Raw genomic sequence first — 15,136 nt, forward strand, 5'->3', positions numbered from 1 at the left:
CGATTTGCTAGTATTTTGTTTAGTATTTTAGCATCTGTATTCATTAGAGATATTGGTCTGTAGTTTTCTTTTTTTGTGCCATCCTTGCCTGGTTTTGGTATGAGGGTTATGTTGGCTTCGTAAAATGTGTTTGGAAGTATTGCTTCTTCTTCAATTTTTTGGAAGACTTTGAGTAGAATAGGAACCAAGTCTTCTTAGAATGTTTGATAAAATTTGCTGGTATAGCCGTCAGGGCCTGGACTTTTATTTTTGGGGAGGTTTTTAATGGTTTTTTCTATTTCTTCTCTACTGATAGGTCTGTTTAGGCTTTCTGCTTCTTCTTGACTCAGTCTAGGAAGGTTGTATTTTTCTAGGAATTTATCCATTTCTTCTAGGTTGTTGAATTTAGTAGCATAAAGTTTTTCATAGTATTCTACAATAATTCTTTGTATATCTACGGTGTCCGTGGTGATTTCTCCTCTTTCATTTTGGATTTTGTTTATATGAGTTCTTTCTCTTTTTTCCTTGGTAAGTCTTGCCAAGGGTTTGTCAATTTTGTTGATCTTTTCAAAGAACCAGCTCCTTGTTCTATTAATTTTTTCTATAGTTTTTCTGTTCTCTAATTCATTTATTTCTGCTCTGATTTTTATTATCTCCTTTCTTCGGCTGGTTTTGGGTTGTCTTTGTTCTTCTTTTTCTAGTTCCTTAAGGTGGGAAGTTAAGTGGTTCACTTGGGCTCTCTCTTGTTTGTTCATATATGCCTGAAGTGATATGAACTTCCCTCTTATCACTGCTTTTGCTGCATCCCATAGATTCTGATATGTCGTATTGTCATTTTCATTAGTCTGTATATATCTTTTGATCTCTGCACTTATTTCTTCTTTGACCCATTCATTTTTTAAAAGTATGTTGTTTAGTTTCCACATTTTTGTGAGATTTTTTTCCTCTTTTTTGCAGTTGAATTCTAGTTTCAAGGCTTTATGATCAGAAAATATGCTTGGTACAACTTCAATTTTTCTGAATTTGCTGATGTTGTTTTTGTGGCCCAACATATGGTCAATTCTTGAGAATGATCCATGTACACTGGAGAAAAATGTATACTCAGTCACTTTGGGATGAAATGTCCTGTAGATGTCTATCATATCCAGGTGCTCTAGTGTTTTGTTTAAGGCCACTATGTCTTTGTTGATTCTCTGTTTGGATGACCGATCTAGAGCCGTCAGCGGTGTATTGAGGTCTCCAAGTATGATTGTATTTTTGTCAGTTTTTGTTTTAAGATCAATAAGTAGCTGTCTTATATATTTTGGTGCTCCTTGGTTTGGTGCATATATATTAAGAATTTTTATGTCTTCTTGATTCAGTGTCCCCTTAGCCATTATGAAATGTCCATTTTTGTCTCTGAGTACTTTTCCTGTCTTGTAGTCAGCATTATCCGATATGAGTATTGCTACACCTGCTTTTTTTTGGATGTTATTTGCTTGGAGTATTGTTTTCCAGCCTTTCACTTTGAATTTGTTTTTATCCTTGTTACTTAGATGAGTTTCCTGTAGGCAGCATACAGTTGGATTTTCTTTTTTAATCCATTCTGCTACTCTGTGCCTTTTTATTGGTGAGTTTAATCCGTTTACATTTAGTGTAATTATTGATACTTGTGAGTTCCCTATTGCCATTTTATAGATTGCTTTCTGTTAGTTTTGTGTCTTGTTTGATCCTTCTCTTTTGTTTTTCTATCTTTTGTTTTTATTTGGTTGTATTCCATACATCTTTCCACTGTTGCTATCTTTTTTATCTCATGTGCTTCTGTGGTGGTTTTTTCAATGGTGGTTACCTTTGAATAATGAAAAGGGTCCCTACCCTGTTCATTGTAGCGAACTATTTTGTGAGTACTTTTGCACTCCATCGTCCTTTGCTACTGTTAATCTCCATCTTCTCCCCCTCTTTCTTTTTGTTGTTGTCACAGTTTAAATTTGGTTTTATTGTGTTCTTCTTGGAGCTTTTACTTGTGGCTCTGTTTTTTTTTGTTCTTTGTATCTGATTGGAGAACCCCCTTTAGTAATTTCTGGAGTGGGGGTTTTCTGATGATAAATTCCCTCATCTTTTCTGTATCTGTGAATGTTTTTATTTCTCCTTCATATTTGAAGGATAGCTTTGATGGGTATAGTATTCGTGGCTGAAAGTTCCTCTCTTTCAGGACTTTAAATATTGGGGTCCACTCTCTTCTAGCTTGTAGAGTTTCTGCTGAGAAATCTGATGATAATCTAATGGGCCTTCCTTTATATGTTGTATTCTTCTTTTCCCTGGCTGCCTTGAGAATTTTTTCTTTGCTGTTGGTTTGTGTCAATTTCATTATGATATGCCTTGGAGTAGGTTTGTTGGGGTTAAGAAAACTTGGAGTTCTGTTTGCTTCTTGAACTTGAGGCTTTAATTCTTTCCACAGGCTTGGGAAGTTCTCATCTATTATTTGTTTGAGTATGTTCTCCATTCCATTTTCTCTCTCTTCTCCCTCTGATATACCTATTATTCTTATGTTATTCTTTTTGATGGAGTCAGATAATTCTTGTAGGGCTATCTCATTTTTTTTAATTTTTGAGTCTCTTTCTTCTTCTCTCTGTTGTGCCTCAAGTTGCTTGTCTTCTATTTCACTAATCCTCTCTTCTATCTGACCTGTTCTATTAGCTAAGCTTGTTACTTCGTTTTTCAGCTCGTGAATTGAGTTTTTCATCTCTGTTTGATTTGTTTTTATAGTTTCAATTTCCTTGGACATATATTCTTTGTGTTCATTGAGTTGTTTTCTGAGCTCCCTAAATTGCCTTTCTGTGTTTTCTTGTATATCTCGGAGGATTTTTAGGATTTCTATCTTGAATTCTCTGTCATTTAGCTCCAAGGTTTCCAATATATTAAATTTTTTCTCCATAGATTTTTCCTCATCTAGCTGTGTTACCTCTCTTTCTTTTGTATCCATGATATTCGATTTTCTCTTCCTTAATGGCATCTGAGGGTGGTTTTGTTGATAGTATTAATGAGATTTAATAAAGAATAAAAAGTTTAAAAAAATAATAAAAAAAAAATCAAAGAGTTGTTTTTTAAAAAAAATTAATAATGAAATAAAGAAAAATAAAAAAAAAAAAATTAAAAAAAAAAAAAAAAAGGAAATTATTCCCCCCCTCCTTTTTTCCTCTCCTCTCCTCTCTCCTCTTTCTTGAGAAAATCTTGTGGTGGACTGTGAATTATAACAAACAATGCCTGTGATGGAGGGCCTGAATTGGGGAAAAGTAATAAAGGGGCAAAAAAAAAAAAAAAAAAAAAAAGAAAGAAAGAAAAAAGAAAAAAAAGAGCGTATGGACCCACAAAAAGCAAATAAGGAAAAAATTTGGGTCAAGAATAAAATGATTTGCTTTTAGGTGTTGGTTGTCTAAGAGTTATGATGAGAGGATTAAGAGGAAAACGGAAAAATGGGGGGACAAATTAAAAAATTACTATTGTATTTAGTGGAACAAGAACTAGATAATATGGAGAGCCAGGTATGGGAGCACTGCTAGTGAGTTAAAAAGGTGAAGTAAAAACCCCCCAAAATGCCACAAACATAAGTTTGAGTCCCAGATAAGATAATTTGTTTGTTATTGAGGTTTGAATGAGAGGAGATGTAAAGGAGAAAGGAAGAAACTAATATAGAAGGAGAAAAGAAAGAGAGAGAGAGAAAAAAAAAGAGGGAACCACTAAAAGAAGAAAAAAGAAAGGAGAGAGAGAGAGAGAGAGTTAAGGGTTTTGGAGTGCAACCCTCATAGAGAGAAAGGAAGAGAAGAGAAAAGATAATGGGAGATGTAACACTTATGGGTAGTGTAGTTCAAGGAGAGGAGAGAGTAAGACCGGTAGAGAGTTAATCGGCCAAATTGGAGGAGGAAAAAAAAAGTATCAAGAATGAAGATAAGAGAAACAAACGAACAAATATAATAAAATGGGATAGGTTATAAAGTCTGCAGATTATTCTTGATTTTGAGAGGTTATCTTCTTGCTTTTTCTTTTCTCTCCCTCTTCCTGGTCGGTGACTCTGTACCCCGGGTTTTGCCCCTTTGCCACACTCAGGTGGAGGTTTGCAGTTGATAAGTCTCTATGGCAATGTCATGTATTGTGCTTTAGTCTCGTTGGCAGTCGAGGCTATTAGCATTTATAGGCTCCGACAGTGAGAGAGTCCGTGTTCCTGGAGCCTTTCTCCTAGTCTTTCCTTCCTCAATTAGTAGCCTGATAATCCAGCTATGGGGTTGCCGCTGCCTCTGCCTGGATAGTAAGAGGCTCAAAGAGCTGGCAACTCCCCACTCTATTTCCACTCAGCACAGGGCTCTGGGTAAGGCTCAGTCAGTCAGAGCTGCCAGCATAATCAGGCGGGCTTTCCGGCCATTCAAAGACCTCTGGCTCTGCCACTCTGTCCGGTAACACAGGTGGGCGCCCACTTCCGGGGCGCTTGGAGGAAACTCTCACTCACTGGCTGCGCGCGCAGACCAGGATATCCGGCCAGCAGTCTCACGCTCTGAGTGAAACCCCCAACCGCACGGAAAAGTTGCAGCGTTGGAATTGAGTCTCGCTCCGTCCCCGTGCGCGGCTTTTGCAAGGCGCTGGGGCGGCCTGAGATTCCGCTTTGGCCCACACAAAGGCCCCTGACTCTGCCCCTCTGTGCGATAACACGGGTGCGCACTGCCGAGGCACTCGGAGGAATCGCTCACTCCTTATCTGCGCGCGCAAACCAGGATATGAGGCCGGCCGCGATTCCCTCTGAGTGAAACACCCTCCGGCACGGAAAATCTCCACCGTTGGAATTAGTTCTCACTCCCTCCCATGCGTGGCTTTCCCAGGGCTCTGGCGCTGCCCAGAGACTCTGCCCTCGGCCCACAGAAAGGCCTCTGACCCTGCCTCTCCGTGGGGCAACACGGGCACTCACTTCCGGGGCTTAGGAAGAAATCTCTCGCCCACTAACTGCGCATCAACCAGGAGACCGGGTAAAATGTCCGCGCCGCTTGTCTTTCTTTGTTTGGGTTTGGCGCGAGTGTTAGCTTGAATTGCCCGGGTTGCCACAGGATCAGATTTTCCTTGGCTTGGATCTCCGTGCCACAGCCTGGTTCGGCCGTTTGTGTCGCGGCCTGGATGTATTCACCCCCTTTGCCCGCCTCATTTTCTATATTCACAGTTACCAGAGAAAGCCGCCCTGTTTAGGTTAGTGAGGAAGGCGGAGCATTTCTTACTCCCTATTTCCTTCGGGGTTTGGTTATATATTTAGCCAATTTTTCACTCAATCATACCTTTGGGTGTATTGCGAAGCATCTGGAAGCTCCAAGTATAGGTTTTTCTGTTTCTGGTTGAAGATCTTGTTGAGTTTTGGGGGAGATTTATCGGTATCGCTTCCTACCCCGCCATTACTCTGACGTCATCTACTATTTTACCTTTTTAAATAAAGCATATATTTGGTATTATGATATATGAAAAGTTATTTCTATTTAATTGATCACAGAAAGTTCTCTATGAATCAAAGTTAGAACATGTGAAAACAGCAAAGATTAAATTATTTAATTCAGTTTTAATCTGAAATTTAAATTGAATACAAAATATGTATGTAGGGTGATCTGTTTCCGAAATGGTGGAATGAAAAGTTTTTCAGACCTGATTCTCCAAACAAGAAACCAAGTTTGGTAAAAATCATGATACAACAAACATTTAAGCTCTCTAGAAATTATCTATAGGGTACACAAAAAATAAATATTTATATGAGAAAAAAACATTCAATCACAGGTAAAGACAGTGTCATTTGTGGTCTAATTCACTCACATTTTATATAAATGGCATTGTAAAATATGTGGCATTTTGTGTCTAGCTTCTTTCACTTAGCATAATGTTTTCCAGGTTCATTCTTATTGGATATGTATCAGTAACTCATTCCTTTATGGCTGAAAAATATTCTATTGTATAAATATGCCATTTTGTTTATCTACTAATGAGTTGATGGACATTTGGGTTGTTTATACTTTTGGCTGTTAAGAATAATGCTGATATAAATATTCACATGCAAGTTTTTGTGGGTAGATACAGTTTTCAATTCCCTTTAGTATATAACTAGAACCTGAAATGCTGGCTCATATGGCTACGGTTATGTTTTATGGCTTATGGTTATGGCTTTACTTAACTTTCTAAGCAAATGTTAAATTCTGTACTACAGCAGCTACACCATTTTTATGTTCCTAAGAATAATATATAATGGTTTCTGTTTCTACACATATTTGCCAACAAGTAAAATTTCCATGATTAAACAAAAATTAACCATTTTTGAAGACATGAAGGAGTATCTCACTGTGATTTTGATTTTCATTTCCCTGCCTACTAATTATGTGAAGCATCTTTTACTGTGATTGTTGACTATTTGTAAATCTCTTTTGAAGAAATGCTCACTTATGTACTTTGCATATTTTTAGTTGCATTGTTTGTTTTTATTGTTGTATATTCTAGAAAAAATACCATTTTTTGATCTGTAATTAGAAAAAAATACTGCCATTTATATATTTTCTTTTTGTGTTCCTGATAGTGTTCTTTGGTACAGAAATGTTTTTAATTTGGGTGAAATTCAATTTATTTTTATTGTTTCTAATTTTGGTGTTATTTTTTTAAAAATCCTGGCCTAAACAAAGACCATGAAGATTTATACCTGTGTTTTCTTCTGTGAGTTTCATATTTTTTTCAATTTTTATTTATTCATTTTACAGAGGAGAGAGACAGAGACAGAGAGAGAGAGAGAGAGAGGAGAGACAGAGAGAGAGAAGGGGGGAGGAGCTGGAAGCATCAACTCCCATATGTGCCTTAACCAGGCAAGCCCAGGGTTTCAAACTGGTGACCTCAGCATTTCCAGGTCGATGCTTTATCCACTGTGCCACCACAGGTCAGGCTGTGAGTTTCATATTTTTAATTCCTAATTTATATTTTTAACATTTAAAATTATTTTTATATAATCATGTGAGTTAGGTTTTCAAATTTATTATTTTGTGTGTTGCTAATGATCTTGGTGTCATTGTTAAAAATAAATTGATCTTTTCAAAGAACCAGCTCCTTGTTTTATTAATTTTTTCTATAGTTTTTCTGTTCTCTATTTCATTTATTTCTGCTCTGATTTTTATTATTTCCTTTCTTCAGCTGGTTTTGGGTTGCCTTTGTTCTTCTTTTTCTAGTTCCATAAGGTGTGAAATTAAGTGGTTTACTTGGGCTCTCTCTTGTTTGTTCATATAGGCCCAAAGTGATATGAACTTCTCTCTTATTACTGCTTTTGCTGCATCCCAGAGATTCCAATATGTCGTATTGTCATTTTCATTGTCTGTATATATCTTTTCATCTCTGTGCTTATTTTGTCTTTGACCCACTTATTTTTTAAAAGTATAGTTTAGTTTTCACATTTTTGTGGGGTTTTTTTTACCTCTTTTTTTGCAGTTGAATTCTATTTTCAAGGCTTTATGATGAGAAAATATGCTTGGTACAATTTCAATTTTTCTGAAATTGCTGATGTTATTTTTTTGGCCCAACATATAGCAAACTTGACTAAAGTTTGTCCCCTTGTACTAAAATTAATTCAAAATGGATCAAAGACTTAAATATAAGACCTAAAACAATAAATTACATAGAAGAAAATATAGGTACTAAATTCATGGACCTTGCTTTTAAAGAGCATTTTATGAATTTGACTCCAAAGGCAAGAGAAGTGAAGGCAAAGATAAATGAATGAGACTATATCAGACTAAGAAGTTTTTGCTCAGCAAGAGAAACTGACAACAAAATAAACAGACAGCCAACTAAATGGGAAATTATATTTTCAAACAACAGCTCAGATAAGGGCCTAATATCCAAAATATACAAAGAACTCATAAAACTCAACAACAAACAAACAATCCAATAAAAAAATGGGAAGAAGACATGAACAGACACTTCTCCCAGGAAGAAATACAAATGTCCAACAGATATTTGAAAAGATGCTCATCTTCATTAGTTATTAGAGAAATGCAAATCAAAACTACAATGAGATACTACCTCACACCTGTTATATTAGCTATTATCAACAAGACAGGTAATAACAAGTGTTGGAGAGGCTGTGGAGAAAAAGGAACCCCCATTCACTGTTGGTGGGAATGTAAAGTAATACAACCATTATGGAAGAAAGTATGGTGGTTCTTCAAATAAATAAAAATAGAACTACCATATGAAAGAGCAATCTCTCTACTGGGTATATAGCCCCAATACTCAGAGACAATGATACGTAAAGACACATGTAGCCCCATGTTCATTGCAGCATTGTTCACATTGGCCAAGACATGGAAACAACCAAAAAGCCCTTCAGTAGATGACTGGATAAAGAAGATTTGGTACATATACACTATGGAATACTACTCAGCCATAAGAAATGCTGACATAGGATCATTTATGACAACATGGATGGACCTTGATAACATTATAATGAGTGAAATAAGTAAATTAGAAAAAAAAGAACTGTGTGATTTCATACATAGTTGGAACACAAAATTGATACTCATGGGCATAGAAAACAGTGCGGTGGTTTTGATGGCAAGAAGAAGGGAGGAGAGGGTGGGGGTAGTGGGAGGGGAGAGGCATAATAATACCAAATGAAGGGTGACGGAGAACAATTTGACTTTGGGTGATGGGTATACAACATAATTGAATGTCAAAATAATCTGGAGATGTTTTCTCTAAATCTATGTGCTATAGTTGACCAATGTAACCCTGTTAAAATTAACTGTCTAAGAATCATTTTAAATGTAAGTGACTGAAAAGTTCCAATTAAAAAATATTTGGTAGCTGAATAAACAGTAAAATAATATGCATATATGTGCTGTCCACAGGAGATACACCTCAAGTAAAAGATTCACACAGAATAAAAGTAAAGGGATGGAAAAAAATAGTTCTAGCAAATTAAAATGAAAAAAAGAAGCTAGGGTAATGATAATTATATCAGATAAATTAGACTTTAAAACAAAGGCAACAGTAAGACACAAAGAAGGATACTACTGAATAAAAAAAGATTAATCCAACAAGAGGATATATTTCTTGTAAACAATATACACCTAATATAAGAGCACCTAAATATGTAAACCAAATCTTGATTGACATATAAAGATAGATCAACATTAATACAGTCATAGTCAGGGATTTTAACACTTCATTGACACAATGAATTATTTCTTCCAGACAGAATATCAGAGAGGAAAATGTGGCCTTAAATAACATACTTGATCAGTAGGATTTGACTAATATCTGCAGAGGATTATATCCCAAAGCAGCAGACTATACATTATTTTGAAGTCCACACGGAACATTTTCTAGGGTCGACCACATGTTCAGACACAAAATAAATTTCAGCATTTTAAAAAAGATTTTAATCATATTAAGCCTCTTCCCTGACCATAATGGTATGAAATTAGAAAATAAACAAGGAAAATCTGAAAAACTCACATATATGGAGGCTGAATAACATATTACTAAACAATGAATGGATAAATGGTGAGATCAATAAAAAATTAAAAACATACCTTGAAACAAATGAAGAAAAAACAAAATAGCCCAATAGTTATGGGACACAGCAAAAAAAATCTTAAGAGAGAAATTCACAGCATTAGAAGCCTGTGACAATAAACAAAAAAATGTCAAATAAACAATTTAACTTTACACTTAAAGTAACTGAAATAAGGAAATATTAAAGATCAGATGAGAAAAAAAATGTACTTTGATATGTATATAAATTAAACAAAGAGCTGGTTTTAAAAATATTAACAATATTGACAAACCTTTAACCAGATTTATCAAGGAAAAAAGAAAAAGTATCCAAACAATAAAGTCATAAATCAAAGAAGAACAGAAAAAAGTGATAACAAATAAATAGAAATAAATGTAAGAATGTATACCAACAAATTGAAAAATCTGGAAAAAATAGAGAAAGTTTTATAAACATTTAATCTTCCAAAACTGAATCAAAAGAATCAGAAATTCTGAATAGATATGTTACAAGTAGTAAAATTAAAGCAGTAATAAAAATATTATAACAAACAGAACTCCTGGATGTGTTACAAATTTCTTTAGGGTTCAGACTCACAAGGCAAAAGACACATCAGATGAAAGTAAAATAACAGAGGGCTGAAACTGTTAGGTGGAATCAGCCCCGAGAAACTGCGCCTCTGCATATTTATTGAGTTCCAAAAGCCATAGCTCAGCAGATAAAACTAGAAAGTTACACAAGCCTTTTTTCCCATCCATTTCCTCCCTAACCCTGCACATCTACTGTTTCTTTCATGAACAAGGACACAAGAAGAGTCAGAGTCCCAGAGCTTATCAATCTTAAAGGACATCTGGTTCTTGGAGGCATTCCTCCAAGAATACTGCGTACTTGCATTCAAGTTACCCAGGTCACTCTCCTGTTATGGCTAACATACTCCAAGATCTCTTGTCTCCAAGTAACCCCTGCTTTGAAGTTAACTGCCATTGTATTTGTGCAGGGTCTTTTCCTACATATCCCCCTTATTTTTTGTTTGGCTTGCACTTTATGTAGCATAAGAGATAACATGACAGATTGCTGCTCTATTTTGCTTTGACACCGATTTTCTCTTCTTTTGACTATATATAATAAAAGAAATACAAAGCAAATGATTAGTACAATGCCTCCTACAATTCCTCCAAAAATCTCAAACTGTTTTAGATGATACAAATTACTGATTCTATCAGAAATATCAGTTAGTAAATTTTCTCCATCAATCAATTTCAACTGATCCTTAAATGTAGTGTCAGTATGATTTTGTAAATTTAAAATTTCCATACTTAGTTTCCATGATTTAACAAGTGTTTTTTTTTTAACATTTTCCTAAGGGAAATTAGTATGATTCTAAGGAATAGGGGTAATACAAAAAGTAGTTACGTTCCAATCACATTTTAGCTTGATTTAGCAGGCTAACAATTTGATCTCCTAACATAATCAAAGTCTGTTCTAAATCATTAATTTTAGCATTAATGTTACTATCTATATGTCACTGAGAAGTCCACAGTTGCTCTGAATTTTCATGCCTTTTTTGTACAAAGTCCACAGTCTGTATGCTTTGATGTAATGCAATTCCAGATACAGCAGCTGCGGTGGTTACAGCTATTAATCCCATAATGATGGTGGTGATCAGTCCAACTAGTCTCTTGGTTCACTTCAAATACTTAATAAGATGTTGTAACAGCATCATAGAAAGGGAATCCTGCCACATCCGGTGCATCTGTACTGGAATCCAGACTCCTGTTCAGGCTCTAAAATGTATAGACTTTGACTATTTTTATTAAAAAGAATGGAAGACTTAATACATGTGTAAAAAGCACAGTTATTGCAAGTTATAGAATAATTTTCAGCTCTCCATCTGGTTTCACCAATAATAAACATATAAGGCAATCTAACACAAGCAGATATAAAATGTCTCATTCTTTTTAAAGGTTAACATAGTATGATTAGAAGGATGATTTCTACAGATTTTTCCTTTCCACACTAACATATGTTTAAATACCATGGCTACTTTCCACAAATGATATTGTATAGGACCAAATTTTATATGAGGAGCTTGAGGTGACATTTCTCCTCTATGCCATACAATAATATGATTACCTTGACCATCAGCTGCAAATGAATCATTGTTCTTATGTCACCTTAAATCAGTCCCCTGCCCTTTAACTCAGGCAGAATCATGAGGGCTCCAATCAATCATGTTTCATGTACGTATTACCTTTAAATCTATATCCTTGTAACAAAAGAAACATTTTTTCCTTCTCTTTTACTATTATTTTTGACAATAGGGAGCCAAGCTTGAGCTTCTATTTTTAAACAATGTGGTTCATGTCCTATACATATAGGTAATCCTTCAACTCCTGTTGTATAATTTTCTAATCTTATTCCTTCTTCTGAGGGTACTAAGGGATCTCTATCATAAAAAGGGCCTGGAAGCCAATTAGAGTCATTAACATAAATAGGAACAGCACTATATTCCCAATGAATAGCTCTACTTAATGGAGAATTTGGGATGTTGCCCAGTAACTAAAATTTTCAGCCCTACTTACCAGAATTGTTACCAAGGTGATCATTGCTAAGAACAGATGAGTAGCATTTTGTTATTTTTTAGTAGCTTGTAGCATCTTTTTATCCTCAAAGGTCAGCATTTTAAGTTAACCCTAACTTGGTATTTTAGCCTTTTCAATACCAAGCAGCAACACCTTTAAGGTTCTTCTTCTGAAGTTCAATATTTCCATCTCAGCAATGGGCAGATATGGAAAAAATCTATTTTTCTTACTCATGTTGTTATTTTAATTCTGTGGGCAGAGATTCAAAGAACTTCAATGGATTCTGAAATAACATAAGCAAATCCTCTTCCCCAATGTTGCACTAACCAGGTACCCATTGATCCAGCTCATTTTTAAAATGCACAGATTGATTAATCTTAGAACTATTATTTTTTGTCTAATGTCTGTCTACAGCAGTCAAATTATCCTCTCCTGTATTTAAGAAATTTAAAGTAAATGAAGCTTTGTGTAACATAATTTTAGGGGATAATCTCCTTCTTTCTCCCCGCTTTTGTTTAAGTAACATATTTTTCAGAGTGTAATTACTGCACCCAATAATTTCCTGTCCCTGTGGATTATGTGGAATTCCAGTAGTATGTTTAATATTCCAAAATGCTAAGAATTGTTGAAACTTAGCAGATGTACAGGCAGGACTATTGTCAGTTTTAATTGCTTTAAGAATGTCCACAACATTAAAAGCTTCTATAAGATGTTGAATAACACAATTAACCTTTTCTCCAGGCAAAGGTGTGGCCCATCAAAAGGAAGAATAAGTATCAATAGAATAGTGTACATAAGATAATTTCCAAAGGAAGAAATATGAGTTACATCTATTTGCCACAGGTCATTATTGTGTTGTCCTCTAGGATTCATTCCTCCTGGTAATGGAGGAGCATTTATAATACTGCACTGAGGACAGTTTCTAACAATATTTTGAGCCTCTTGCCTGATTATCTTAAAGTTTTGAATTAAACCTATTTTTATTTGTATGGGTCTCTGGATGAAATTTAGTAGCTATTTCTATTGATCCAATGAGTAATTGATCATTTTTTTTTTTATATTCAGTAGCTATAGGCCCTGGTAACGCTGTATGAGAATGAATGTGTTATATAGATAGGCAAATTTAATTCCTACAATAAAAACTATAACTCTTAAAACAATTTGTGCAATTCAGAGCTATCATTTGAAATGTAAACAGTTTCTATACATTTAACTGTATGTTCTACATATTGTGAATCAGTAACAATGTTAATAGGGCAAGAAAAGTCATTAAAAAGTAATAATATAGCAGATAACTTTGCTTTTTGAGCTGACGTATATGGAGTTTTTATTACTTTTGTCACTGGTCCAATATATCCAGCAATACTTAATTTGTTTGCATAGAAGCTTTTTGAATTAGCAATACTTTAGTCAGCAAAATCTACTGTGTTCTTTTTAGAAATTGAATTCTTTTATCTGTAGGATACTGATTGTTTACAGTACCAAAATAATCTGCTAACACAATTTGCCAATCAATATTTAACTTCCAGTTGTCTGAAATCTGATTACATGTTAAAAGTATAATAATTTTATTTGGATTATTTCTAGTTAGTTGTCTTATCCTAAGTGTACTTTTAGTAATTAAGGTACAGATTTTCTCTAAGTAAGTACATAATTTCTTTTGAGTCTTATGTGGCAGAAATTGCCATTCTAATATCTTGTTTTCTTGCCATATGATGCTGGAAGGAGAATATTCTGAGAAAAAATAATTAACTGAATAGATTGATGTGTATCAATTTAATCTAAATAAGTAGTATGCATATTTTTTTCAATAAGTGATAACTCTTTTTTAGCCATTTCTGTTAACTGTCTAAGACTGTTTAAATCAGAATCTCTGGCCCTGGCCAGTTGGCTCAGTGGTAGAGCGTCGGCCTGGTGTGCGGAAGTCCCAGGTTCGATTCCTGGCCAGGGCACAGAGGAGAGGCGTCCATCTGCTTCTCCACACCCCCCCTCTCCTTCCTCTCTGTCTCTCTCTTCCCCTCCCGCAGCCAAGGCTCTATTGGAGCAAAAGATGGCCCGGGCGCTGGGGATGGCTCCTTGGCCTCTGCCCCAGGCTCTAGAGTGGCTCTGGTCGCGACAGAGCGATGCCCCGGATGGGCAGAGCATTGCCCCTGTTGGGCATGCCAGGTGGATCCAGGTCGGGCACATGCAGGAGTCTGTCTGACTGCCTCCCCGTTTCTAGCTTCAGAAAAATACAAAAAATAATAATAAATAAATAAATAAATAAATAAATAAATCAGAATCTCCTTGAAAAATATTAAATAAATTTATTAGTGCACAAGTAGGGATTCCTAGAGAGGGTCTCAACCAATTAATATTACCCAATAATTTTTGAAAGTCATTTAAGGTTTTTAAGAAGTCAGTTCGTAAATTGACTTTTTGAGGAATACTTTTTTTATTTTTAATTATATGCCCTAAACTCTTAAAAGGACAAGATGTTTGAATTTTGTCTTCAGCTATGATTAAACCATACTGATTCAAGGTTTCAGAAGCATCTTTAAGGATGAATGAATGTTCAGTATTATTTTCACAAGCTATTAGTATATCACCTATATAATGAATTATGAAAGATTGAGAATATTTCTAAAGAATTTTTTCTAAAGATTGATTTACATCATTTCAACACAATATCAGGCTATTTAACAGTCTTTGTGGAAGGAATATAAACTTAGTAAGAATAGTTAGTTCTGCTTATTGTTATAGACACAACAGCTAACATAGACAGAAACAGAGTCAAGGATATTTTTGAAGTGTTAGTCTTAATTAAAATATTTTTTGCCTACTTGGTAAGTTTTTCAGTTGCCCCTAAGTAGGCAGTTCAGCTTTTTGTGTTTTAGTTGCTTTCATCTTTATTTCTCTAATGACCCTTGACTCTAGGCTTAGTCCTTTTATTTCTTTTTCTGAGGGTTCAAAGATGTTAAATCTCCCTTTCTTTTATTTCCAACTCATGCCAAAGTTTCAATCTTCTGGAAGGTATCTACTGGTCTCCTGTATCTGTGGAGATAAG

General features: G+C 35.1%; 1 non-coding gene across 1 annotated transcript; it reads left to right on the forward strand.

The window, feature by feature from the left end:
• Positions 1–13,966: 13,966 nt before the first annotated feature.
• On the forward strand, positions 13,967–14,042 carry TRNAT-GGU (transfer RNA threonine (anticodon GGU)). Its single transcript has one exon. It is a non-coding gene; the product is annotated as a tRNA-Thr (tRNA).
• Positions 14,043–15,136: the final 1,094 nt, after the last annotated feature.

Source organism: Saccopteryx leptura, chromosome X (assembly GCF_036850995.1).
Source record: "Saccopteryx leptura isolate mSacLep1 chromosome X, mSacLep1_pri_phased_curated, whole genome shotgun sequence".
NCBI classification, from domain to species: domain Eukaryota; kingdom Metazoa; phylum Chordata; class Mammalia; order Chiroptera; family Emballonuridae; genus Saccopteryx; species Saccopteryx leptura.